General features: G+C 43.8%; 1 long non-coding RNA gene across 1 annotated transcript in view; it reads left to right on the forward strand.

Annotated features, from left to right (window-relative positions):
- Positions 1 to 14,603: 14,603 nt before the first annotated feature.
- LOC311609472 overlaps positions 14,604 to 25,130 on the forward strand; it is an 86,593-nt gene continuing 76,066 nt past the window's right edge. Inside the window, exon 1 of the long non-coding RNA XR_014783399.1 lies at positions 14,604 to 14,700. This is a non-coding gene — a long non-coding RNA (uncharacterized lncRNA). The remainder of the gene's footprint in view (positions 14,701 to 25,130) is intronic.

Raw genomic sequence — 25,130 nt, forward strand, 5'->3', positions numbered from 1 at the left:
GAGCGTTCTGGTTTTACAAGGTTGGAGGTGCAGTTTTTGTTTTGTATTTAAATGAAACAAAGTATGTTACAAGACTGGCTTGTAGAGGTGGGAACTTCAACAAAGCTGCTAGAAAACACATTTATTTAAAACTTCAAAAAAATTAAAAATTACATTAGGTACAAAGGCAATACGTCCTGGAGCTTCATGGATTCCTCAAGATTTTACTGTGTTTTGCTCTTCTCTCGGTTTCAGGTTATTTATACGCACACCGTGTGTGGTGTGCAGGCACTATGCACTATGGAATGCACAGCGTTGTTGTATTTCGCCTTAGGGATGTTGCTGTCATGATGGAAGTTTGATGTTGTCCGTGGCTGAAGCATGCCTACTTTTGAAATTGACAAATGCTACAAATCAGGCCTTGGCCTATTTATTAGTTTGTGGATTGTAGGAAAATGGTGGCGAAGATGTGGGAAAAATCTGAGTTAAAACTTTACACCTGTACCTGAACATGGTGTGTCAAGCCTGGAATACTAGCACTCGGGATGCTGAGGCAGGAGGATTGCAGATTCTAGACCAGCCTGGGCTGCATAACAAAATCTTATCTAAATTTCTTTTCTTTTTTCTTTTTCTTTTTTTTTTTTTTTAAGTCTGATGACTGGAGACCTTTAGATAAGAGAGGATCAGAAAGAAAATGTCAGTGGGGCAAGTGCGGATGATGGGGCAGTGGGGGGCGGGACGGGATATGGGATACAATCAAAACATGCTCCATGTTTGTGTGACAATATCACAACAAAACACTTTGTTCTGGGTAACTATCTCATGTCCCTTTAACGTGTGTATACAGGTGAATAGCATCCAGAATTGAGGACACATTAATTCTGTTCCTGAACACTCTTGACTTATCAAAGTTGTGTCACCGCAAACTGAGTGAAGTTCCCTCATATTCCGGCCTGCGTTGACTCGCTTTCTTCCCACATAGAGAAGACCAGCCCCTAATCGCCATGTCAGGACTCTGCCTGGCGGGCTGGCTGTTAGACACTTTCCAGTCCTCCACCGAGTACTCTCTGACGGCAGGGGACTTCTTATCTCTCTTTCTGCTTCTTTCTCGGTAATGGGCTTATGTTTTTTAGCTCACGATATTCCAAAAGGCTGAAGCCACACCTACTAGGAACTTCAAAGGTCAACCTCCTTTCGCCAGATGGGCTGGAAAAAAAAAAAAGAGCTTTCTCTATTTAGTTCTAGATGGAAGATGTGTAGGATTCTGGTGGGACTTGTGCGATGTGGCCAGGAGTGCAGCTTTCTACCCTAGGCTCAATGGCAGCACACGGTGGCAGTGGGTTTGTGCCATGTGTGTACTCTGGCTGTGTGAGTCTACCATGTCCTCAGAGGGGTAGGTGGGCTCACGTTGCTCAAGAGGAGAGGTGCTTTGATCAATGAAATGAACACCTTTTTACCGAGTTTAGGCCCCATCATTTCATCGTTTTGAATTTCAGTGAAAATGGAGATAATCTATTTCATAGGGTTCTTGAAATGACTAAGTAAAAATAAGTACGTGTTTCCCGTAGTTAGAGCTCCGATTGCTGTGACGAAACGCCATGGCCAAAGGCAATTTGAGGAGGAAAGGGTTTATTTCGGGCAGCATTTCTGTCTTAGTCACTGAGGAATGTCAGAGCAGGAACTCAAACATGTCAGCAGCTTGGAAGCAGGCGCCGATGCAGAGGCCATGGAGGAGTGCTGCTTCCCAGCTTGCTCCTCGTGGCTTGTCCAGACTGCTTTCTTACAGAACTCAGGATATCCAGCCCAAGGGTGGCACCACCTATTATGATCTGGGTCCTTCTGTATGAGTCAATCACCAGTCAACAAAGTCATCACAGGCCTGTCCACAGGACACAGTCTCTCTTCTAAAATGACTCTCTGCCTTATGTCAAGTTTACATAAGCCAGCCAGCACAATGTAGTATGTCACAGAGGACAAATTATATTGTTCTAGCATTCTGATCAGGTGACATTTCCCAGAACACAAGTGCTGATTGGGCAAGGGTCTTTACAATGTTTATGCTGCTTTTAGCATCCCACAAGCTTTTTTTTTTTAAAACATAGTGGGTGTTCAAGTATTGACATGTTTACTTAAGAGCTCCTATAAATCAATTATCCTTATTCTCTATTAATAGATAATGGAAATCACATTCTTGGTCTTACATGTTACCAAAAAGTTCTGGTGGAATACACACACACACACACACACACACACACACACACAAACTAAGAATGTGTGGCTAGGAAACCCTGATTGTTGCCTTCCTGTCTATAGGCCAAGCAACAATTAAAAAAAAAAGTCCTTTGTGATCTTTGATCTAGGGCATACTTGCAAATAGCCACTTGCCTGGGACATTTATTATTAGTTTATTTTTGGGAGGCTTGTTGTTTTACCACTTGTATTTTACTTAAGGGAAAGATAGCCATTAGTGGTTGGCCATTGTTTTATATTTATGGTCAACGGGGGACTGGAAAAAGCCATGGACTGTGACTCCAGTCTTGGAGACCAGACTGAGCTGTTATCTCTAGCTGGTTCCACCCAGGTTCCTTTAGCTCTGGGTGAGGCGGCTTTGGCCCTGATCCCTGGGATTTGCTTTGTTTAGTTTTTTGCTTTCATTCTCTGAAAGCAAATGCACCATTCTCCGTTTCTACACTTACTTGGTATCTTCTCTTGTCCAATTAGTGCAGAGTTCCTACAGCCAATTTCCAGGGGTCACTTTTTCCTAATGCCCTACTCTGAGTTACCACAGCCAGCTCAGATTGGGGCCACTTACCTTTCTCCTAGTCTCTCCTAGCACTTATGCTTCTGGGCAAAGCAATTCTGTTAGGCTGTGGGTTACATGGGTAAATCTTCTTGTTACTATAACAGAGTGCCTGAGACAAACAACTTAAAGGGGGAGGGGATGAGTTTGGCTCATGTTTCCCAAGGTCTCTGGCTGGAAGGGTGTGGCAGACCACACCAGTTTGCATCAAGCTGGGCCAGGAAACAGATGATCCCAGGGGATCATTTCTGGTATCTGCACCCTGCCCCCCCATTTCCCTTTTTTACTCCATATGGATTCCCAGCCCACGGGATGATGCTACTCACATTGAGGTTGGTCTTCGTTAATACTCATTGGAAAGAATGTCACAGACACACCCACAGGTAGACCTTATCAGTCTCCTAGAGGCCAAAGGTGATCCTGAGTGTCTGATCCTCCTGCCTCCACGTTCCAAATGCTAGTATTACTTTCTGTGGTGCTGGGCTTTCAACATACGAGGAAAGCGCTTTACCAACTATATCCCCAGCCCTCAGGCAACTGTAAATTCAGTCAGGTTGCCAATGAAAATTAACTATTACTTTGGTTTGTTTCCATTTATCTCCATGTTTTCCAGTGGACAGATGGCAACTTGCTATCGCAGTGGAATAGGCCTGGTCCTCTGGAGTTCTGCGTACTCATCAAGGCATTCCTTCTCAGTGGTTTCACCTGCCTACAGCAGGAACCTCCTGGAAGGACAGCTGTTCCTCAGAAGGTGCCAGTGCTTTTGCGGAATGAAGCTGGCAGCAGGTGCTATAAAGGTCACGTGGCCTGGAAGTACTGAAATGACCCCTGACTCTATCACTCTGCCTCCACATTCTTTCATTTGAACTATTTAAAGAGTATCATAGAGCTAGTGTTTGAGAGGCAGAGGCAGGCAGATCTCTGAGTTCGAGGCCAGCCTGGTCTACAGGGTGAGTTCCAGGACAGCCATGGCTGCACAGAGAAATCCTGTCTTGAAAAAACCCAAATCAACCAGCCAAGAGTATCATGAAAAAAGAAGACTTAAAAATACAATTGTGTACAGGGCATGGTGGCACACGCCTGCAATCCCAGCTGCCAGGCAGGCAGAGGCAGGCGGATCTCTGTGAGTTTGAGGCCAGCTTGGTCTACAAAGTGAATCTAGGACAGCAAAGGCTACATGGAGAAACCCTGTCTCGAAACACACACACACACACACACCCAACACGTATATATGTATATATGCATATGTGTGTATGTGTGTGTGTGTGTGTGTGTGTGTGTGTGTGTATCCACAATTGTGCTCAAGAACAGGTCACAAAGGCTTACTCTATAAATGTCTCCTTTTCTATCTTAAGTTCCCTTTAACTGGTTTTCCAGGCATGTGCAAAGAAGCCATCATTGTACTTTGAATTCATGAGGGTTTCTAAAGTCTCTTCTGAGCAAGACTTCTCTTAGCCCATTTGATGCCTCTCATGTGTTGGGCAAAGGCTTTGCCACTAAGATCCACTCACACCCCAGCCTTAAAATTACCTCCTGTTTAGATTTTAATGTGACAATTAGCAGACTCTAGCATTGCCTGACTTTGACAAGGAAATGGACACATACTTCTGAGAGAGAAAAAAATTGGCACTAATAAGCTCCCCAGCCCTAATTACCTTGTTAACCTTGGAAAATAAAATGCAAGTGGTCCAAAATTCATTGTCGGTTCAAATCAAAAGGTTCCCCATAACAATATCAAGGTATCAGTTTTCACTTTTTAAAAACACAGAGACTGTTGTCCTTTAAAATGGTCAAGCAATTCAGGCTGGTAAGATCTGTGTTTCATGTTCGGTGCTGAGTTCTCGCTTCTCTGAATGCTTTTCAAGATTGTGACCAGGAGCGCACTCTGTTTGCCCTCTAGTTATCTCTCTAGTTCTCTTTCCTACTTCCAACCAGGCTGTGAGCTAAGGGCAATGATGGACTTTTCCATCCCTCAATCATGCGCTCAAGTACCACATAGCTGACGCTCTGAAACACCTGGTTTCATGGTTTCAGGGGCTGACAGCTCCAAGACCTCCGGCTTCCGGCCTGCTGGCAATGGGAGAGGTTAGAGCAGAATCCCTTTCAGAACCGTGGACAAGAACAACTTTTGTCTGAGAGATGATTTTGGAAACTCTGTTACCCATAGGATTCTCAATAGTCGACATGAGCCTTTGGCGGTTTCTTCTGTTTTACTTTCTTGCTTAGTGGCGCCCCATTCATGTCCGTTCTCTGTTCTTACTTCTGGTCATTGGCGTGGTCTGGACTGGCAGACGCAGCTAGACCAGTAAGTTCTGAGTAAATAGGACGCCGCTATTGTAGCCACCAAACATACATTTACAATTGTTCTCAAATTGGGAAAATGGAGGATTCCTTATGACTTTATAGGCTTTGATTGATATGTATTTTGGCTGGGTTTTTTGGTAGTTATGGGAGACTTTGGTAGAATATACTTAACTGAAGAAAATAATTTTGCTTTCAAATAGCTGAAAGGGATAAAGTATTTGCTTTAAAAAGATAACCAAACAAGTCCATACGAATAATGAATATATACATTCTGGTATAAATATAGACAAGAACAGTCAATAGGCAAAAGCTTTTCAACAGATCACAGGAACAAATAGCTTTCTATTTCTTTATTTTAAAGACAATGTATTTATTTTAATTTTATGTGCATGAGTTTTTGCTTATATGTATGCATGCATGTGCACGGCACACATGCCTGGTACCCTTGGAGGTCAGAAAAGAGCACCAGAGCCCCTGGAACTGGTGTTATAAAAGATTGTGAGCCACCATGTAGGTATTGGGAACTGAACCTTTGTCCTCTTTAAAAGTAGCCAGTGCCCTTAACCACTGGGCTGTCTCTCCGGTACTAACTTTTTCTTTGCTATTTAACAAAATGATACTATATATGTAACAATCTTTTTGTTACAAAGGCAGAGTATGGATTATATAAGGCAGATGGAGAATCAATCCAACTGTATTTGGTTTTTTAAAATGATTTATGTATTTATTTTGTGTAGGTGAGTGCTCTATCTGTATGTACACCTGCAGGCCAGAAGAGGGCATTAGATCATATTATAGATGGTTGTGAGCCACCATGTGGTTGCTGGGAATTGAACTCAGGACCTCTCAAAGAGTAGACACTGCTCTTAACCACTGAGCCATCTTGCCAGCTCCCTAATCCAAATGTATTTGTAAGACAAATATAATTGTGCTTAAGAATGTATTGTTGTTATTATTACTGTTGTTGTTATTTTGGTGTTTAAGACACTCTCATATAGCTTGGGATAGCCTTGAACTTGCGATGCATCTAAGAATGACATTAAATTCCTGACCTTTCTGCTGTTTCCCATGTGCCAGGGTTCCAGTCCGGGATCACCACACCTGGCTTTTAACATTTTTTTATAGTGTAGCATTTACCTGAGATAACAGTGGACATAATCTTCTGGAAAAACCTGAGTTGGCTTGGGTAGTATAGCCGTCTCCCGAAACAAGACAGCGTCAGAGATACGTATTACATTGGCTGCTTCCTGTGGGCGGTGCTCGCCTGTAAACCCTCAACTCGGTCTTAGCTAGACACAGCATCACTTAGCTCCAAGAGTCAATGAGGCTCACAACAGGAAGGGTGATAGTTCTGGGACCCCCTAGTGAATTCTGACAGCTAAACATATGTATGTCTCATGTTCTTAACCCTCGGTGAGCAAATGAAAGCTCAGAGAGGCCAGATAGTTTACTAACACTGGAGCCAGGATCGGCACTCAAGCCCAGCTCCAACACCAGAATTCCTTTCTGTGCCACTATTTACCACGTGGCTTCAGCCAGAGTTACTTCACTGGTCGGCCTGGGCCTGGAGCCGTAATGTGGGGGGAGGGGTACCACCCAGGACTCCTCAGAAGGGAGACAGACAGACTCTGGCTTCAGCAGCGGCCAAGATGCCCTGTGGGTGGACGATGACGTCCCAGTTCTGGCTCACAGGAATTTGGAGACATTAGTGCTCGTATAAGCAAGAAGTGCTTTGAGCATCTCAGATGAAAGGCTTCGGGTGAGCATAAAGTGTGGCTATTAGCAAGCAGCATGCAATTTTATATAGACTGAGTATTTACTAATTATAATATAGCTACTCATTTGTAGGTTTATTTCCCAGCTTAAACTCTCATTGGCACTGTACTACAAGGGCCAGAGAAGTGCCCACAAGTTTATGACCCAGATTCAAAAGCTAAGTTTACTCATCATGGCTAGCCTCTGTTGATTAAAGTAATAATTTAAAAAACAATAGTAACTATAATAAAGCTTGTTTACACTTTGTCTTTGCTCGATTGGGTCCAGCATCTCTGCAAAATTAGCCTTTGACATCTACCTTGGTTCATTGGGCCTATGGCTTACATAGGAATCTGAGAGCATTGTAGCAATGCCGGGAACTGACAGGAGTTAATGAGGCATCCTCTCCATCTGGAGCACACCTGTTAAGGGGGAGAAGTGGAGAAAGTCAGATACTTTTACCTGGAGCCTGGAAAGCCGCAGAGCTTCTGGATGCACCAAATACTCTAGGCCATCCCAGCTGTCCTGAAGATGGTTATTATAACGTCCCCCCAGGTTAATGTTCTCTTTGTCAATTGTTTATTTTTCAATGACCCAGGCAGTGGGTTAGAAAGGAATGTAATTTCTGTATGACATTTTCCCATATCAAATGAGAGATAGAGATAGAGATAGAGAGAGAGAGAGAGAGAGAGAGAGAGAGAGAGAGAAAGAGAGCTGTAGAGAGAGAATTTGCATATGAGCTTTGGAGGAGTCAAAACCCTTGTATAAAAATGTGAATGCTTGGATTAGTGCCTTGCTCAGCCACCATGAGAGAAAGAGAGAGAGAGAGAGAGAGAGAGAGAGAGAGAGAGAGAGAGAGAGACTTCCTTTTGTTTGTAATGGGAACTAAACAGAGATTTTCCCCCCACAGGACAATGTGCACAGAGTGAGAGATTTTAATGCACTTATTCCTCAATTTCTCAAACCCCTCCCTTCAGGCCTCAGGGAGCTATGCAGAAGAGGAGGCAGAAAGACTATAAGAACAAAGGCAATGGAGGACCCCAGGGAAAACATTTCTTTCAGACACAGCAGGATAGATGCACACACGGTTTCACAGAGATGGTGGCAACATGCACACGGCCTGCCTAGATTTGAGTTAGTCAGAGTCCTAACACTCAGAGGGGAGAGTGGACATAGGGCTCCACTTCTAACCAACAAACTCTACAGTTGACACCTGCTTGCCAAGAAAAAATTATCTTTCTCCAATGGAATCTCACTGGGTATATTAACCATACTTTTTTTTTTTTTAATATTAACCACACTTAACAGCAGGCCCCATGCCCGGCAATAAATGCCAACCAAAATGAACTCAATGTGTGTGTGTGTGTGTGTGTGTGTGTGTGTGTGTGTGTATGTGTGTGTGTGTGTGTGTGTGCAGAGAGAGAGAGAGAGAGAGAGAGAGAGAGAGAGAGAGAGAGAGACTTTTTGTCTCATATTGCATTGGATATTTTTTGTTTTGTTGGCCTTTTTCTTGTATATAATGGTTTCTGATTTGTGGGGTGTGTGTGTGTGTGTGTGTGTGTGTGTGTGTGTGTGTGTGTGTGTTTCTTTTTTGTTTGTTATTTGTTTGTTTGGGTTTTTTATCTCTCCCTTTTGGATTTTCCAGACAGGGTTTCACTGTGCTAGCCTTGGCTGTTCTGGACTCACTTTGTAGATCAGGCTGGCTTAGAACTCACAGAGATCCACCTGTCTCTGCTTCCCTGAGTGCTGGGATTACAGGCATGAGCCACTGCGCCTGGCTTGTTTCTTGCATTTTTATCTTTGTTCATTTGATCTTTTTTGTTTGCCTGCTTATATTTTAATAGGGGGAGAGAGGGAGAGGGAGAGAGAGGGAGAGAGAGGAATGAAGGGTGTGACGTTGGGTGAGTGGAGGGATGAGAAGAATCTGGGAGGAAATGGCGAGCGGATGATCAGAATAAATTGTACAGTTCTTTAAAAAAAACAAATATTGAACATTTTGCACAGTTGTTTTTCTTTTTGTGACTATGAATAGACACCAAGGCAAAATTTAATGTCATGGTCAAGGTCACAGACTAGATTGTGGCCACTAAACAGGCCACTGTCTAGGTCCTGAGGTAAATTGGGTTTCTGTAAAAAACCCGATTTTGATATTTTTATTCTTGGGACAGGCTTTAAAAGCCCAGCAACCATCCCATTTTGCTACATTCTGCTCCCCTGCCTGCTTCCCCTCCCTCGCCTTCAACCCTCGCTTTTTCCCCCCGGGTCATCTCCCAGCTCATCAAGCTATGCTAATTAAAATGATAATGGCTGCTGTAATAAATACCCTGATAGTACATGGCTTGAACACTATAGAGTTGTGGGAGTTTGTTTTGTGCTATTTGTTTGTGGCTGGTATAAAGTCTAAAAGGGCTGTCTGGGTTGACAGGGCTCTATTCTCTCGGAGGTGACCTTGAGCCTGAGCGTCATTTGTGCTGCTTCCTGCTCCACTGTCTTTAGTTTCTGGCTTCCCATGTTATCCCGGGCACCAGGGCACCCAGCCTCTACATAAGAAAACAATCTGGAGCGAGACAGGCATGTTCAAGTAGAGCGTGGAGCATCTACTCCGGAAGTGGCTCCACTCCTCGGCTGGAACTCCTTCGCACGGCCTCACCTGACTGCGCAGCTGCTGGCTGTTAGAAGAAAAGGGCTTGTTCTCTAACCAGACTCCGTGCCTCGGGGCACTTCCTCCAGCTCTGGTTTCTGTGGCTCAGTCGCCTTTAGATTTCAGCCCCTTATTGTCCTCTTAGAAGGCTGTTCAAAGGAGTCTTCGAGAGACCTTGCTTCTTCGCTGCCCTTGCTCCAGGCTCATTTTCTGTGGGAGCCCCCGAACCCCTTCTCCTGCCTATTAAGTATTGCTTTTCTGGTGTCTTGCTTCCCTCTCTCCTAGCATCTGTTACTACATGGCACCAGATGGAACAACTCAGGCCTCTGTGTGCTGAGCTCAGCATCCCCAGCACCCTCCTCTCCCTTGCCTTTCTCTTCCTTTCAGCATCACCTAAAACAACAGCTCTCGGCCTGACCTCAGCACTCTGTATACTTTATGCTAATTCACACTCAGTTTTGCTGTCCCTCTGCCTCTTCCCCTGTAACCCTCGCCCAGGCCTTACCAATCCCCAATTATCCCAGACAAACTATGGGCTGAGATCCCCCTAACTCTAACTATGGTGCTTAAGCTTGATAATTGTCATGAAACTTCCCCATTCTGTGACTCTTAGCCACCCTGTAGATAACTCCACATACATGGCCCTTTCCCATACATAGTCTGAAAGGCAGGCATTGTTAGCGCCATGTCACCTGTAAGCAAAAACATCCAAGGAGCGCAGTGATTCTCAGGCCACAAAATATCCACAGGACAGACTCGATGCAAGCTAAACAAGACTTAGTTCAAAGCCTGCCAAGCTTGAGAGTTTCTTTGAGCGCTCCGCTTCTTTACCAACTGAATTCTATTGTAAGAGCCTGCTTTCCCGGTACTCCAGTCTCTCCCCTCTGCTGTTGTCTCTGGACAGAAAAATCGAGTACCTACCTGCTGACCTTGACTGCCTCCTGGAGTGGAACACCCCCTTGAAGAAGTGTATGCAAAATGGCTGAAACTTTGAAATAAAGAAAACAAGTTTTGTTTAAAAGAAAAGAAAAGAAAAGAAAAATAAAGAGAGAGAGAGAGAGAGAGAGAGAGAGAGAGAGAGAGAGAGAGAGAAAAGAATGCAATTATCCTCAATTTGGGTAGGGAGAGGGCCAGTGAGTGCTTGGGAAGCCAGCCTAGGGCCTTGCTCAGCCTAAGTAAGTGTTCTATCACTGTAACACAGCTCCAGTCCCCAAAAGATTTGTGGACCGACTTAAAATAAAAGAATTAATTTTTTAAAAATGTATTTATTTATTCACTTTACATCCCGATCACAGCTTCCTCCCTTCTCTCCTCCTGGTCCCACCCTCCTACCCACTTCCTTCTTCCTTCTTCCCTTTCTCCTCAGAAAAGGAGAGCACCCCACCACCACAATCCACATTAAGTCACATCAGGACTAAGTGCATCCTTTTCCACTGAGGTCACTCAAGACTGGCCAGCTAGGGCAAAGTGATCCAAAAGCAGGCAACAAAGTCCATGTCAGAGACAGCCCCTGCTCCACTTGCTAGGGAGCCCACATGAAGACCAAGCTGCCCATCAGTTACATATGTGTCCAGGGCCTAGGCTCAGTCCATGTGTGCTCTTTTTTGATGCTTCAGTCTCTGTGAGCCCCCATGGACCTAGGTAGTTGACTCTGTTGGTCTTCTTGTGGTCCTTCTATTCTTCCCCGGACTCTTCCACAAGACTCCCTGAGCTCCAACTAATGTTTGGTTGTGGGTCTCAGCCTCTGTTTCCATCTGCCTCCTGGTGAAGCCTCTCAGAGGACCGCTTTGCTAGGTTCCTGTCTGTAAGCATAGCGAAGCATCATCAATAGTGTCAGTGGTTGGCTCTCTCCCATGGGGTGAGTCTCAGGTTGGGCCCCACATTAGTTGGGCATTCCCTCAGTCTCTGCTCCATCTTTATTCCTGCACATCTGGTAGGCAGGGTAAATTTTGGGTAAAAATTAATTTTTTTTAAATCTCATGCATAAGATATAGAAGTGGTGATGTCAATTAAATCAGTTAATGGTCACCAATGAAGCCAGCAATATTCTTAGTCCTAGTGAGTTGAAAATCTCTGCGTTTTTGTGAACCGCACAAAGGATCGATGAAGAGGCCTTCTGTCAAGAAGTCTTCACTTAGCAGGAGAGGTGAGATCAGGATTCAGTCAGTGACGATGAAGCAAGGAGCACTTGATGCTGGAACATGAAGGATACAGGATGCCAGTGTCCAGCATGCTGAGAGGGATGCATCCTGTCGGGTCTGATCCAGTGTCAGTCAGTGTCTAGTTCTTTTGTTATAAAAGCATATAATCTCTCACAAGCATTACACAGTCCTAAAGTTATAAATGTACAAGGTGTGCCTGATACACAGAACAACTAAGGCAGGAAAAAAAAAGACATCTGTAAATCTTCATTCATGCCCTATGAAGAATGGCATCTATTAGTAATTCATAGGGGTTGTATAACCATGTCTCTCAGCCAGTCTCAGGGCTAGTCCCATATAGTGGGATTAGCAAATATAAGTTACCTGCTTGTTCTGCAGTTTAAATTCTTCACATCCTGATTGTATCCCCTTCCTTCATTCCTTCCCTCATACCCTCTCCTCCCTCCCCTAGTTCTCAGAAAGGGGAGCCCTCTTCCCCTAACATCTGACCTCAGCCTATCAAGTCTCATCTGTACTACCTGTATCCTCTTCCTCTGTAGTCTTGCCAGGGGGAAGTGATCTAAGTTCGGTTCTTTCCGGCTTCTTGCTTTCCTGCTCCTCCTCCTGCTCCTCCTCCTGCTCTTCCTCCTTCTCCTCTTCCTCTCTCACACCCAAGCCCAGGAACCTAAAACTCTGCCTACTCTTCCACCCATCATGGGCTTCAGCATCTTTATTTAGCCATCAGGATAACTGGGTAGCATTGGTCACATCACACGGATGCAGGCGATGGTTCAACATTCACAACAAAGCCCATGGTGGGGCGGTGACCAGATCTCAAGGTGCTGAAATCAGCACCTGAAAACACACTTGGACCTTCCTCCAACATCACCTCTTACTTGAAGAGGCTGGCACCAAGGGGACCTCAAAAGTTTTGGATATGCCCCTAGCAGATTCTAGAGCATTTGCATATTCATAATGAGATATCTTTGTCATAGGGGCCCAAACCTAAGCACAAAATTCATTCATGAATGTGTGTGTGTGTGTGTTGCACAGAATATTTTAATGTGTCTGACTTTTGACTGCAACCTGTCACGTCAAGTCAAATGTAGGATTGCCCACTTTGCTTCTCAGCTCGCTGTTAGCACTCTTAAAAGCTTCCAACTTGAAGCATTTTGGATTTCAAGTTTCTGAATGGAGGATGCTCACCTCTACTAAGAGATGGTAGGTTAAAAAGAAGGAAGCGTGGGGGTATACAGCAAAGCAGTATAGGAAGAGAAGATAGAAAAGATGTATCCAGGGTGTGTCCTGGGAGGGTCTCCTTGCATGTCAGAAATCTGAACTTGACTTAGGAAATAAGGAAAAAACGTGGGGGTCAAGGTAGTTGAAGGGAACATTTGCGACTCAGACAAAAACAAAGCCACATGAAAAAAAAATTACAGGGCTTTTGTTTTTGTACAGAAAACCATGTCAATCACCTTAAGAGGGCAGAATAAAGGCCAGGGAACAACTGGGCTTCTGGTACCCAGCCACGTAAGTTACATGTATGTGTTATGACTCAATGCCTTGATCTGTTTGCTCACAAGGAAGAGGGTAGGAGAGGCAGCACAGGACGGAGGGCTCTCACATCCTGTAGAGTTTGCAGGTTAAAGCTGGGTGCTCCCCCACACTGCCCAGTGAGTGTGAAGAGTAAAGGACTGCTGTAATCAGTATGGACAGGGCCCAGACCAGCCAACCCATAGGTCCTGGGTGGAATCTCTCTCCTCATCTCCCTCACTGGCATGACTCAGCCAGTTGAACTTGGGTGTGTTCTGGCGCAGCTTACCTAGCAGTTTAGAAGTGAGACTCCCTGCGACATAAAGGAGGCTCGCTCCTCCAGAGCCAGTGTCTCCAGGCCTCCCTGGAGGGTCTTTTTGAGGGCCTTTAGTAAGCATACACGTGGCACACAGACCCTATTAGCCTCTTAGTACATTTCTTACAAACCAAACCCACTGGTGGGCAGAACAGGAAAATGTCTGGCTGCCATCCAGACAGTAAACAATAAAGGCAATTATTATGCGGCCATTAATCTTGTCACTTACACATTAACTCAGGCGGTGTGTGTAAAAGGGGGACACAATCTTCCTTAAAAATATGTGTGTGTATGCATATATATACATAAATATTTTTTAAATCTCTTCTCTTTCTTTGCTTTTTATTTGCCATGAAAGAGAAAATTAAAAGAGGACTGTATTTCTATATTCTACCCAACTTCTCCGTTTGTGGAAACAATCCTACCGCTATGAAAAATCCCTTTAGCAAGAGCGTTGATTCTGCCTTTTAGTGTTTTTCCAGCAGCTACTAATGCAATACTGCTGGATATTCAGGAAACTAACTTTGTCACTTTCTGTAAATCCACTGCAGTTCCTCTTTCATTTTGAGTGCTTCTGTCACATGGGCTATATTAATATAAATACTAGCCGGATTCGATGGTATCGTGATCGGTCACGCAAGGCAGGGTTTAGAATCTTTTTCTACTATATATGTTTATAAGGACCTGTTTTCTGTTTATCCTTGTCTGAAAAGGTGTCACCAAAAGACAACCTTGTCCATTTGAAAACCCATAGCACTTGGCTTTGCAGCCTAAGATAATTTTAAAAAAAGAAAAAAGAAAAAAGAAAAAGTCTGCAGAGCAATCTAGAAGCAGCTAAAATTCACCTTGGTTCAGGGTGATGGTGAGGAGGCAGTTTCTCTTTAGAGACTCCAGTCTTCCTGCAGTGCCCACCGCCCCCACTTAGTACCCTTGACTTTCCCATACCTTCTCTAGGAAATGACCCATGTCAAGCCATTTATTCCTTCGAGGGCATTAATGAGCTTGTTCTGGCCATGTTTGCATTGTAAGCCTTATCTTTACTTGTGGAATGAAAGGAATTTCAGGTATTGGATAATAAACGAGAGTTCAAGTTTTCAAGTTCTGTTCACGTAGTGCTCAGACAAATAGCTTTTTATTAGCAGGAAGGGCAGTTCTCAGAGGATGCTCTTCATGCCGTGAGAGGCTGCTTTCTGCCCCACCCCCTCCTCCCTTGCGGATGACAGAGGACAAGGTATGAGGGTAGGGTGGACAGGGCAAGTGGAATAGAGGGACTCTAAAAAGGTTAATAAGACATCTGAGACCTGCTTAAGTGGAGCTCTAATGCCGAGCACGTCAGAGGACCCAGGCATGTGGAAGGCTAAAGAATCTGTTGAAAATCATCATCATCTTCTTCTTTTTCTTCTCCTCCTCCTCCTCCTCCACCTCCTTCTTCTTTGTGATGCCCAGAGAGCTCCCTAGGAGGTGTCCCTGTTTTCTAGGGATTTGATACAACTTACAGTGAAGCGTTGCTTGATTTACTGTCATATTTGGTTCATGAACATGAGGTGGTACGCGGTTTTCCTTAGGCTCATCTTGATCCTATCTGTAGATCTGGTAAACATGAAGGCATTTGTTCTGGGACTCAGTTTTGGTAGGAGAGAGCTGACTCATCAACTGGGGTCCCTTGCAGCACTAAATTCCAGTGACCTCTGAGGTCTTCGAAACCAGATTAAGTGGTGCAACTTAATACGTTATTATTATTCAAACCAAAATGCCTAGTTAAGAGTCAGGACACTGGTGAAAGGTAAGAGTCCAGAATGCGAAGGAGAGCCGTCATTTTCCACGGCTTGTTTCCTCCTAAATTGGAGCGATTACAGAGTCAGGGGAAGAAGGAGAAGCTGCCGGTGGCGAACCAAGGCTAACCACGTCGCCAACACGAGGGTACGGGGAAATGTGGTTACGAAGCATGGGGAGAGCTGCGGGAGTGGTCTGTTTCCTTAAGGGCTGCAAACTGATCTGCTGGAAGGCATGGGCTGTCCTTTGATGAGATGATTACAAGTCTAAGCCATGGCAGAGTTCCTCAAAAAGTCAAACTGCAAGCAAGCAGCTCCGGGATTATCGGAGAGTGGTTATTTTACAGGCAGCTGGCTTCAGGGCCTTTGTGGGGGAAAAGCTGTTCCTGAAGCTCAGGTATCATAAATCAATGAAGAGAGGACCATCCAGAGTTCGCTGGGGTTTCTATCTTCAGTAACATTGTGGATGCTTTTTCTTCAGTAACACATTTGGTAAAGCAACTAACAAAAATCCCTTGCATCCTTCATACATTGCCAGGAGATAACAGGACAGAAGAAAAGAAAAGAGGTACTCACAACCTTAGAAGAATTTGGAGCTTAGCAGGGCACGCACTCATGCACCTGTGGTGGGTGACAGATGTGGACATCTTTCAACCTTGTAGCTAAAGCCTGTAGCATCAGTCATTTCAGGAATGTGGGCCACTACAGACTGAGTGGGTTAGTGGGGCCACAATACTCATCACTCCAAATGTGTGGGTCCTTGGGCTTCTTGATGGCTGCTATAGTTTGGATCTTAAATGTCCTCCAAAGGTCCATGTTAAAGGAACAGTTTCCAGGTTGGCATTCCTGGGAGGTAGTATACATTTTAAAATCTTAGTGGGAAGTCTTTGGAGTGCATCCTTGAAAGGAATGGTGAGACCTCAGCTGATTTTTTTTTTCTTCCCTTTCACTTCCTGGCTATGACATAGGTGATTTTTAGCCTGTCATATGCTCTTACCATAATGGTCTTTTCACCAGAGACCCTTAAACCATGATGCTTACTGGACAGGGACTGGGACTTTGTTAGGTAAAATAAGCCTTTATAAATTGATTACCCTGGGCATTTAAATATTTTATCTTTATTTGTTTATTGTGTGTAGGACACCTGAGTGCTACAGTGCATGTGTGGAGGTTGGAAGATAACCCGAGGGAGTCTGTTTTCTCCTTCCATGTGGGCCGCAGGGGTTAGGCATGTATGTCACCAGGCTTAGTAGCGAGTGCGAGTGCTTGTACCCAAGGAGCCATCTCACCAGTCCATCATGGGTACTCTTAAGGAAGTACCCATGAAGTGGCACTACTCCATGCATGAACATTCCAGAAATTTCTAGTTGGGAAGTTGATGGCTACTTTTTATTAATTAATAAATACAAATATTTAGTGGTGAAATTATTCTAGAATAAGAATCTGAGAATTCCTTCAACTTTTTTACAAAAGATTTATTTCTATTATATATACATGTGTGTTTCGGGGGCGTGGGACAGTGTTCATATATTACGCGTGCATGCCTGTGGATCCTCTGGAGCTGAAGTTGCAGGCGATTTGTAAGCCATCTTATGGGTGCTGGGGGTTGAACTCTGCAACAGCATCAACAACTTTTAATTGTTGAGCTGCCTTTGCAGACTCATCCTCCAATTATCTAAAAAGAAAAAGGAAAGATGAAGCAGGACTTCTGCGGTGGGTCAGTGGTGAACATCTTTTAATTTGCTCTTTGTTAAAATCTGTTGTGTAAAACACCTTGCACCAGTTTCCTGGCTTCTTTTACTCTTACACTCTCTGGGGAAAGATGAACAATGGATTTGATCCTCAGGAAGACTATCCAACAGTGGGAAGATGGAATTGTACTGGTTGTTGCTTTTCTTTCTTTTTGCTCTTTCTTTCTTTCTTTCTTTCTTTCTTTCTTTCTTTCTTTCTTTCTTTCTTGGTTTCTTTCTTTTTTCCTTTCTTTCTTTCTTCCTTTTTTGCCAAAGCTGACTTTAGAAGCCAGATCATTTGTAGATACTTATAGACCCTCTGATGCCACCCTAGCCTGTGGGCAGATACCTTTCTCTTAGAGACTTGAACCACACAGTGTAAACTCACTGGGTTGGAAATGCGCCCATTTTGCTTTGTGATCAGCAGGCTGGGAGGGTCAAAGCCTTGGAGATCACTCCTTCTGTTCCCTGCTAGTCTTGAAAGTGGCAACAGATTAGCAATTTATTTTGTTTTGTTTTGTTTCGTTATTTCAGACAGGGGTTCTCTATCCTTGGCTGAATTTATTATTTTTAATGACTTCATTGCCTTTATTCTTAGAACTCTTAGTTGATTCTACATATTTTTTTTAATGCTAACTAAGGAAACATCACAGGATCATACTAGTAAATGTGGGACAATTTAATAAAAACTCTGTTTTTAATATAACCTCCTTAGGAAAGACTAGAGGGAAATGTTTATTTTAATAAGCAACACGTACAAAGGATTATGGCACATGTTGTGCTTCGTGGTAAAATGTTGGGTGCTGTAGTCTCACTTTTTTAAACCAATATGTTTTATTAACAACTTAATAACCGAGCATACATTACTTATAACCCGACTAACCAAAACAATATGAAAATAGGATTAAGGAACACAATAATTAAACTGTAAGGATATCAGTTCTGAGAAACGATTTTCCTGGTGTGATCAGCAGGATTTCTTCTGCTGGAACCTGGAGTAACCAGAACCCAGGACCTCAGCAGGAGCCGGAGCCCTGAAGCCTTCCCTCAAGCAGTTCTCTCTAAGAGTGTCTCAAAGTGGAGTGATGAACAGACAAAACTATCCCAAGTCTCCAAAAGCCCCACCTCCATTTCTGGGCTCATTTGTGTATCTCCTCCCAGAGTCTGGCCACAGGATCTTTTCAGCTGGCAACAATCAAGCTCCCAAACCAGATGGTTGGTCTTCTAGTGGATTAACCTCACCTGTTCTCTCACAAGACCATTCCGATCCCATTCTTGGGATCCTAAAAAACAGGTTTATCTCTCCTTCAGGGTGCCTTGGGTTAAGTTCCTCAGAACCAGAGGTTGAGAAAGACAGTCTTAAAGGAGTCCTCTCTGGGGAAACTTATCTAAAAGGAAAAGTTAGCAGCATCAGGCAGGAAAAGAGGCAGAGGGTGCAGAAGACGCTAGCCTCAGCTGAGCCCACGGGGAATTCTGCAACAGAGTGGTCCATGGCTATTGCATCTCATAGCGGAAGGCAACGCCTTGTTAGTATCCACTCGGAGTGGTCTGCAGTTATCCCACTTCACAACAAGCCTTTTTGGTGCCTACTGTTAATTAGTTGTTGGCTATGAGTCACCTATCTGTGCTGACATTCCAGAATACTATTAACAGGCTGGAATCTATCATGAAAAGAGATTTATCTGGCTCATGACTCCCAAGTCTGAGAAACCCAAGAGGCTAATGTTGGCACCCGAGTATTTCAAGTTGTGCCATGCCACGGCAGAAGGTAGAAAGGGGAGAGGCTGGAAACAAGAGAGTAAGAGGAAGCAGAGCTTGCTTTGATAACAAACCCACCTTTGTGGTAACTAGCCCACTCCTGTGACTGCTCCATCAATACGTTTGAGGGGGCAGAGCTCTCGTAACCTAATCACCTCTCATTAGTCCCCGTCTGTGAACCCTGTTGTACTGGGATTAAGGTTCTAAGACATGGGCCATAGGGAAAGCATCAAAACCATGGTGCTGCCTTTGGGAGCAAGACTTCCTACACATCCTGTGACCGAGTGCCTTCAATTAGCTAAAAGTATTCACAAGAGAGTGAATCTGCGGGCTCAAAACAAATGGGAAGAGGTTCACTAGCCCAGGAAAGGGGGTCTAACATACACCAACATAGTCTGCTTACTTTCTGCTTTACATACATAATTTATGCGGAGTTATAGAAACCTTTATTTTTAACTATTTCCTGGTTTCTGTCTGTCTTCCTGTTCCTGCTTTAAGTTTCGATCTACTGTCATACACCTTTTAGTTTAAAACTTCCTTTAACCTCCACCCCACCCCTTTTTTCCCCCCACTGGAAAAAAAAAATATCTTTTCTCATTTCTCTGTTGTTTTTGTGGTGGTTTAATCAGAATGGCTCCTGTTGGCTCATTTGATGCTTAGTCCCCAGCTAGTGAAACTGTTTGGAAAGGATTAGCAGGTGTGGGGGTGTTGGAGCAGGTGTGGCTTTTTTGGAGTAGGTTGAGGTTTCAAAGGAGTAGGGCTTTGAGGTTTCAAAAGCCCATGCCAGGCCTAGTTTTTCCTTCTCTACCCACTGCCGGTGGTTGGGATGTAAGTCTCTCAGCTACCGCTCCCCAACATGCTTGTCTCTTTCCTGGATGGTAATCACGGACTCCCCCTCAGCCTCCAATTACATGCTTTCTTCTGTAAGAGTTGCCTTGGTTACGGTGTCTCTTCACAGCCGTAGAACAATAACCAAGGCAGTCTTCTAGCCTGGGTATTAGTAACCTACTATCATTCTTAGCTTTGTTCCCCTGTGTGCAATTTCTTCTTCATTGTCTTTAATTTAAGCCACTTGACTATAATTGGTTTAGTTGTGTGGGAGCTTACTCTAGTGTTTCTCTCTTGTTCTTCAGTTTTACTTTTTTTTTTTTTTTAATTTAACCTGCTTGAGATCACCTGAGCACAATCTATTTCTTTTTGGAAAATTGCCAGCTTTTATTTATGCAAGTACTCCTGTTACCCTACACAAGTGTTTAAAGCCAAGAGTCTCTGTGCTCTGTCTCCTTCTTCAACTCCTTTCCAAGTTGGCGGATCAAGCCCGCATCTGGCTCCTTGAGTGCCCTGGTGACTTAGATGAAGGCATTTATAATGCTGTTGTTACACTGTGTGTTACCTTCTGCATTTTGAAATTTCCCCCTATTATATCCACGATTCTACTGAAATTCCCATCTCTTTTCCCTGACTACTGCCTTTAAGTCATTAACCAGTTGTTTTAAAGTTTTTCTCTACACTCTTAAACCTCTAGCTCGTCCCTGAGTCTTGTTCCCTAGGCCACTTTTTTTGGTTGAGATTGTGGCTTTTTCCTCTTTGATACATATATGTACCTTCTAACTTTCAAGTGACTATCTGATGAATATGTAAAAGAATAGGACTGAGGTAAATACATATTTTCTAACTAAAAGTAGGTTTGTGTCTCCTGCTAGGTCATTCGTTGTGGAGGAGAATATTGTTTTGGAATAACTTTGAAATCAGAAATTGAGCTATATTTGAATTTCAATGTTGCTGTGACTATCAGTAGTAAATCACTGGCCTCACAATTCCCTAATATGATTTTGTCCTAAGCAGTTGATCAGTGAGGGTTGTTTTAAATGCTCCTTCTTCAGCGTGATGCCTTTTGTGTGCTCTGTTCCTCAGACAGGATTACCGCCTCAGCTCCTGACCCTTGTCCATTACTACACTCCTGATTCAAGTGCCTAGCCTAGTAGAGCGAGAGAGGCTCCCCAACTGTCCCTTTTAGGGTTTGCCTTAGAGAATGCTGTGTTTCTTGATTTTTGGAGACAGTTTGAAAAGCATTTCTGTATATAAAATATGTTCAACTCACCTGACAAGTCAGCCAATAAACCGCCCTACTAAGCCACAGAGACTTCAGCATGAGCGTAGAGATGAGACCAACAAAAGGACTTCTCAAATATCTGGAGAGTGATTCTGCCCTTCTGTTGCTCAGTGGCTATTGTGGCTGAACAGTCTGGGGCAACGGTGCACCACTTCATGGTGTGTGTGGGGGGGGTGGGGAGGGAGCTTCCTAGAAAACGCAGTATAAGTAGCATGGCTGAGGTACCTCAATATACTAGTCCTGGGTAGAAATATTCTAGAACAATGCTTGGTTTGGGGGAAGTTCACCGATGGCTGTAACACACAGGGACATTCTCCATATTCAGGTCAATTGATTTCCAATGTTCTTGCAAGGGTAGGAAATAAGAGCTGATAGAAAAGTGAGCAAAAGAGAAACACCGACCAGCTTTTATTTCTCTGTTGAAGTAAATCAATCTAAAATTGAGGCAACATTATTGACCGCAGAGCACTATTATGATTTTAAATGAGAAAATGTCCACGAAGTCTTTAAATAGAAATGGTACCTAAAACGTCCAGCAAAATGTACCTATTCTTATCGGTGTTGTCATTATTATTTTGTAATTTGCCTGTTGATTTTTTTTTTTAAACTGGTCTTTGTAATTGGGAAGCTCTTTATGTAAACAACTTCTGCTGCCATGATCTGGGTTGTCTCTTTTCTGCACCACACAGACTTGTCATTCTCCTGGTTGTTTGACAATAACAAATTTATTCCTCAGCGCTCTTCCTTCCAGGTCAAATAAGTCCAGTTTTGTCAGTCTTTTCTTTTAGGTATGATAGTTGGAGAAGCAGCCTTCCAAAATTCTTTATGCCTTCACCGCACGCTAATTAACGAATCCCCATGCAGCTCTAATTTGCCCAGACACAGAGGAAGCTGCCCACACACTTTTCCCTGGAAAATGACAGCCCTGTACCGGTTCTCGCCCTCTCGCACACACCGTTCCATGTGGGCTTTTGAAAGTCCTGAGATGCATAAGGACTTCCTGTCCGGCTGACTGGCTGGTCACCTGGCATGTTTATATAGCCCCTCCCCCCCACTGCTTCTCAGCTTCTCCGCTGGTAAGGAGGGCGCAGTGGCTGAACACAGAACTGCTGGAGTTACTCATTCCCAGAGCGGAAGCTACTGCCTTGTGCAGTGGGAGGAGCATCCGGTCGCTGACACACAGATTCTTAGGTTCTGGGGTCTCCCCGGTGTTCACCTACACCCTGAGAACTCGCTCGGGATACTGTAGGTTCCCTCCTGTGCCGTATGCTTGCATAGGCTTTTCTTTGATAGAGAACAGTGTGGTTTTTTTGTTTGTTGCTGTTGTTGCTGTTGTGTTTGTTTGTCCTTGTTTTTCATTTAAGAAAGAAAGAAACTCTAGATGCCCTTCATGCGTTAGAGAAGCGATGGCCTGAGAACGTTCAGTAAATAAAAACTTATGTCAGGGCAACTCCTGGTGAAGTTAAGTGACATCACAAGAAAAGAAGGGATGGATGGAGAGAGAAAGACAGACAGAGACACAAAGAAAGACAGACAGAGGGAGAGGGAGAGGGAGAGAGAGAGAGAGAGACAGAGACAGAGAGAAAGAGAGAGAGAGAGAGAGAGAGAGAGAGAGAGACAGACAGACAGACAGACAGACAGACGGTCCACTCAATAGTAGAGACCTTAAACAGGTCACCATTACTTAATCTCTCCTCTCACTCTGTAATTACAGTCCACAAATAAAAACCTGGCCCACTGTTGTGAACAGTCGGTTTTCAGAAGCGGAAACACAAATGACATAAGATATATGAGGATAACTTAAATCTGTGTTTTAACCTGTGATTAAAACAAAGCAACAACAAAAACCTACAATGGCATCTGCATGGAGATCAGATTAATAAAAACTTAAAAGGGAGCTGCCTTTAATTATTGAGAAGACGATGTGAGAGTAGAGGGTCAAAAATGGGCCTGAGGTATGATAACATGGTTTGATAACCGCAAAATAATTTGGCATCAACTAAAAACTGAATATATGCATACAGTATGGCCCAGAAATTTTTCTCCTATGTATCTCAGAAAAACTTCTACTCAGAAACTAAAACATGCTCATAGGAACACTATTGCTATTAGTGAAAATCTTATATGTAATCCAAATATCCACCAACAGCTAGATAAAGGAAGATCACGGATACGCAATACAATGCTACAAACCAGTGACCATGAGTGAGTGCTCTGTATTTCAGCATCAATCAGACTATCTGCCTATCCATGCATATCTGAATATCTGTGTGTGCGCACACATGCATGATGAAATATGCAGAACCCCAAAATGAAATTACAGAGGCAGAGACACAGGGTGCATTCAAATTGGTGTGGCCCCAGACTGAAAGTACAGAGAGGAAAAAAAAAAACATACTGAATGATTCAACTTGGAAAATTGTTAGAAACAAGACAAAGGAAATGGGACATTTGAAGGCTAAGTGCCACTTAAGGTTGTGTTTTATTAAATAAGAAAAGGCTTTCATGGTAATTCCACAGAGGATAGGTGGCCTCAGGAGGCATGAAAGTGACAGACTGGAAAGGGACATGCAGGGAGGGTCTTCCACAGGGGTCAGAGCCATGAGGTGGGGTGTGGAGATGTCATTGTAGTTTCCTTGAGATAGTATACTTTAGTATGATTAAAAAAAAAATAAACATTTTTAAAAGTTAGAGTAGGAACTACAATAAATATGGTTGCATATCATTTTACTACAAGCATTACTAGAAAGCTACGGGTGAGGTCAGCGGGAGCAAATGAATCTAGTTCAGCTACCAGCTCCAGGTGGCTGTAAGGAGAAGCCCTCGTGCAGCACAGAAACAATTCTGTAGATATTGATGTAAAGTTAATACATAAATTAATATAAAAAAAGGAAACAAGAAAAGAAAAAGAGAATCAAGTAATTGAAAGAACTGACTACATCATCAACTCAAACAAGAAAACACATGGCAGAGGGAGGGCAAGCAACTGGCAAAATGGAAAAAAGTGCATGAAAATGTCAGGCAAACTGTGCAAGATCTGCCTAAGATCAAGCTGGTCATCTTTCTAGCATGGGGAGGGGAGGGGCTTGTGCTTCCCCACCCCCAACTGAGGAGCTAGCAACAGTCCATGGCTTCTGAGAAATGAGGAGAAAGTTTTCTTACGAGTGTGGTCCTTGTGCTCTCGTGGATGACCCTCCACCCAAGCGTATATGGGCAGCACAAATCAAACAATACAAACAAACATACAGGCAGACACATATATACGACAAGTTTTGAAGGGTCAGGGAATTATAAAATTGTAGGGTGGATCTGTGAAGAGTTGCTGGTCGGGGGCAAGTGGGAGTGAATATGCCAATCTACGTTGTATGTATGTATGTATGTATGTATGTATGTATGTATGTATGTATGTTTGTGTGTGTGCTTAAAAATAACAGAAAATATATTTAAAACATCTGGTAAAGAGTTACTGCGCCTCATTGACAGGTGGCTCTTATAAATCTATGAAGAAAAACATCAACAGAGACTCTGTAGCTGCCAGCCCCACACATGATCATAATCTACACAATCTATTATTTTCAACATTTTCCTCGCTAGGTTCAGATGGGCAGTTCTTGCTCAGAATCCTTATGCAGAGGCAGGCAAATGTTAGTGAGGGTGCACATCCCTGTGATGGTTTCTATCACAGACTGCGGCCGCTTCTGGCTGCTCCCTGCAAGCTACATGTGGTTTTATTGAGCTTCGGGTCTTACCCAGCGTAGTGACTAGGTCCAAGTCAAAGCATTCCACCAACCAGACGTTCAAAAGGCCCTGGGGAACACGTACAGCTGATGTTAAGAAACCAGCTCAGAAGTCATAGACACAGTTCTGCCATAGCTCTTGTCCAGGGAAGCACACAGCTCAGCTCAGCTCAGATCCAAGGAAAGAATCAAATACCTCATCTTCAGTGCAGAGGCAGCATCTGTATCCAGGAAGGAACAGCACCAGTGGCGGCCATCTCTGTAGGGTGTCCCTGCACCCATATACTGCTTGTTTTCTGTGCTAGTCAGGGAGACAGAAGGAGTCAGATTTCACCTTCCTGGGAGGGACCCATCTTTTGTACATCTACTGAAACCCACTCAGCTCTGCTGATGCGCTTTTTTCTTTTGTTTTGTTTTGTTTTTGTTTTTGTTTTTCAAGACAGGGTTTCCCTGTGTAGCCTTGGCTGTCCTGGACTTGCTTTGTAGACCAGGCTGGCCTTGAACTCACAGTGATCCACCTGCCTCTGCCTCTGCTGGGATTAAAGGTGGGT

Source organism: Acomys minous (assembly GCF_964271855.1).
Source record: "Acomys minous genome assembly, chromosome: 11".
Lineage (NCBI taxonomy): Eukaryota > Metazoa > Chordata > Mammalia > Rodentia > Muridae > Acomys > Acomys minous.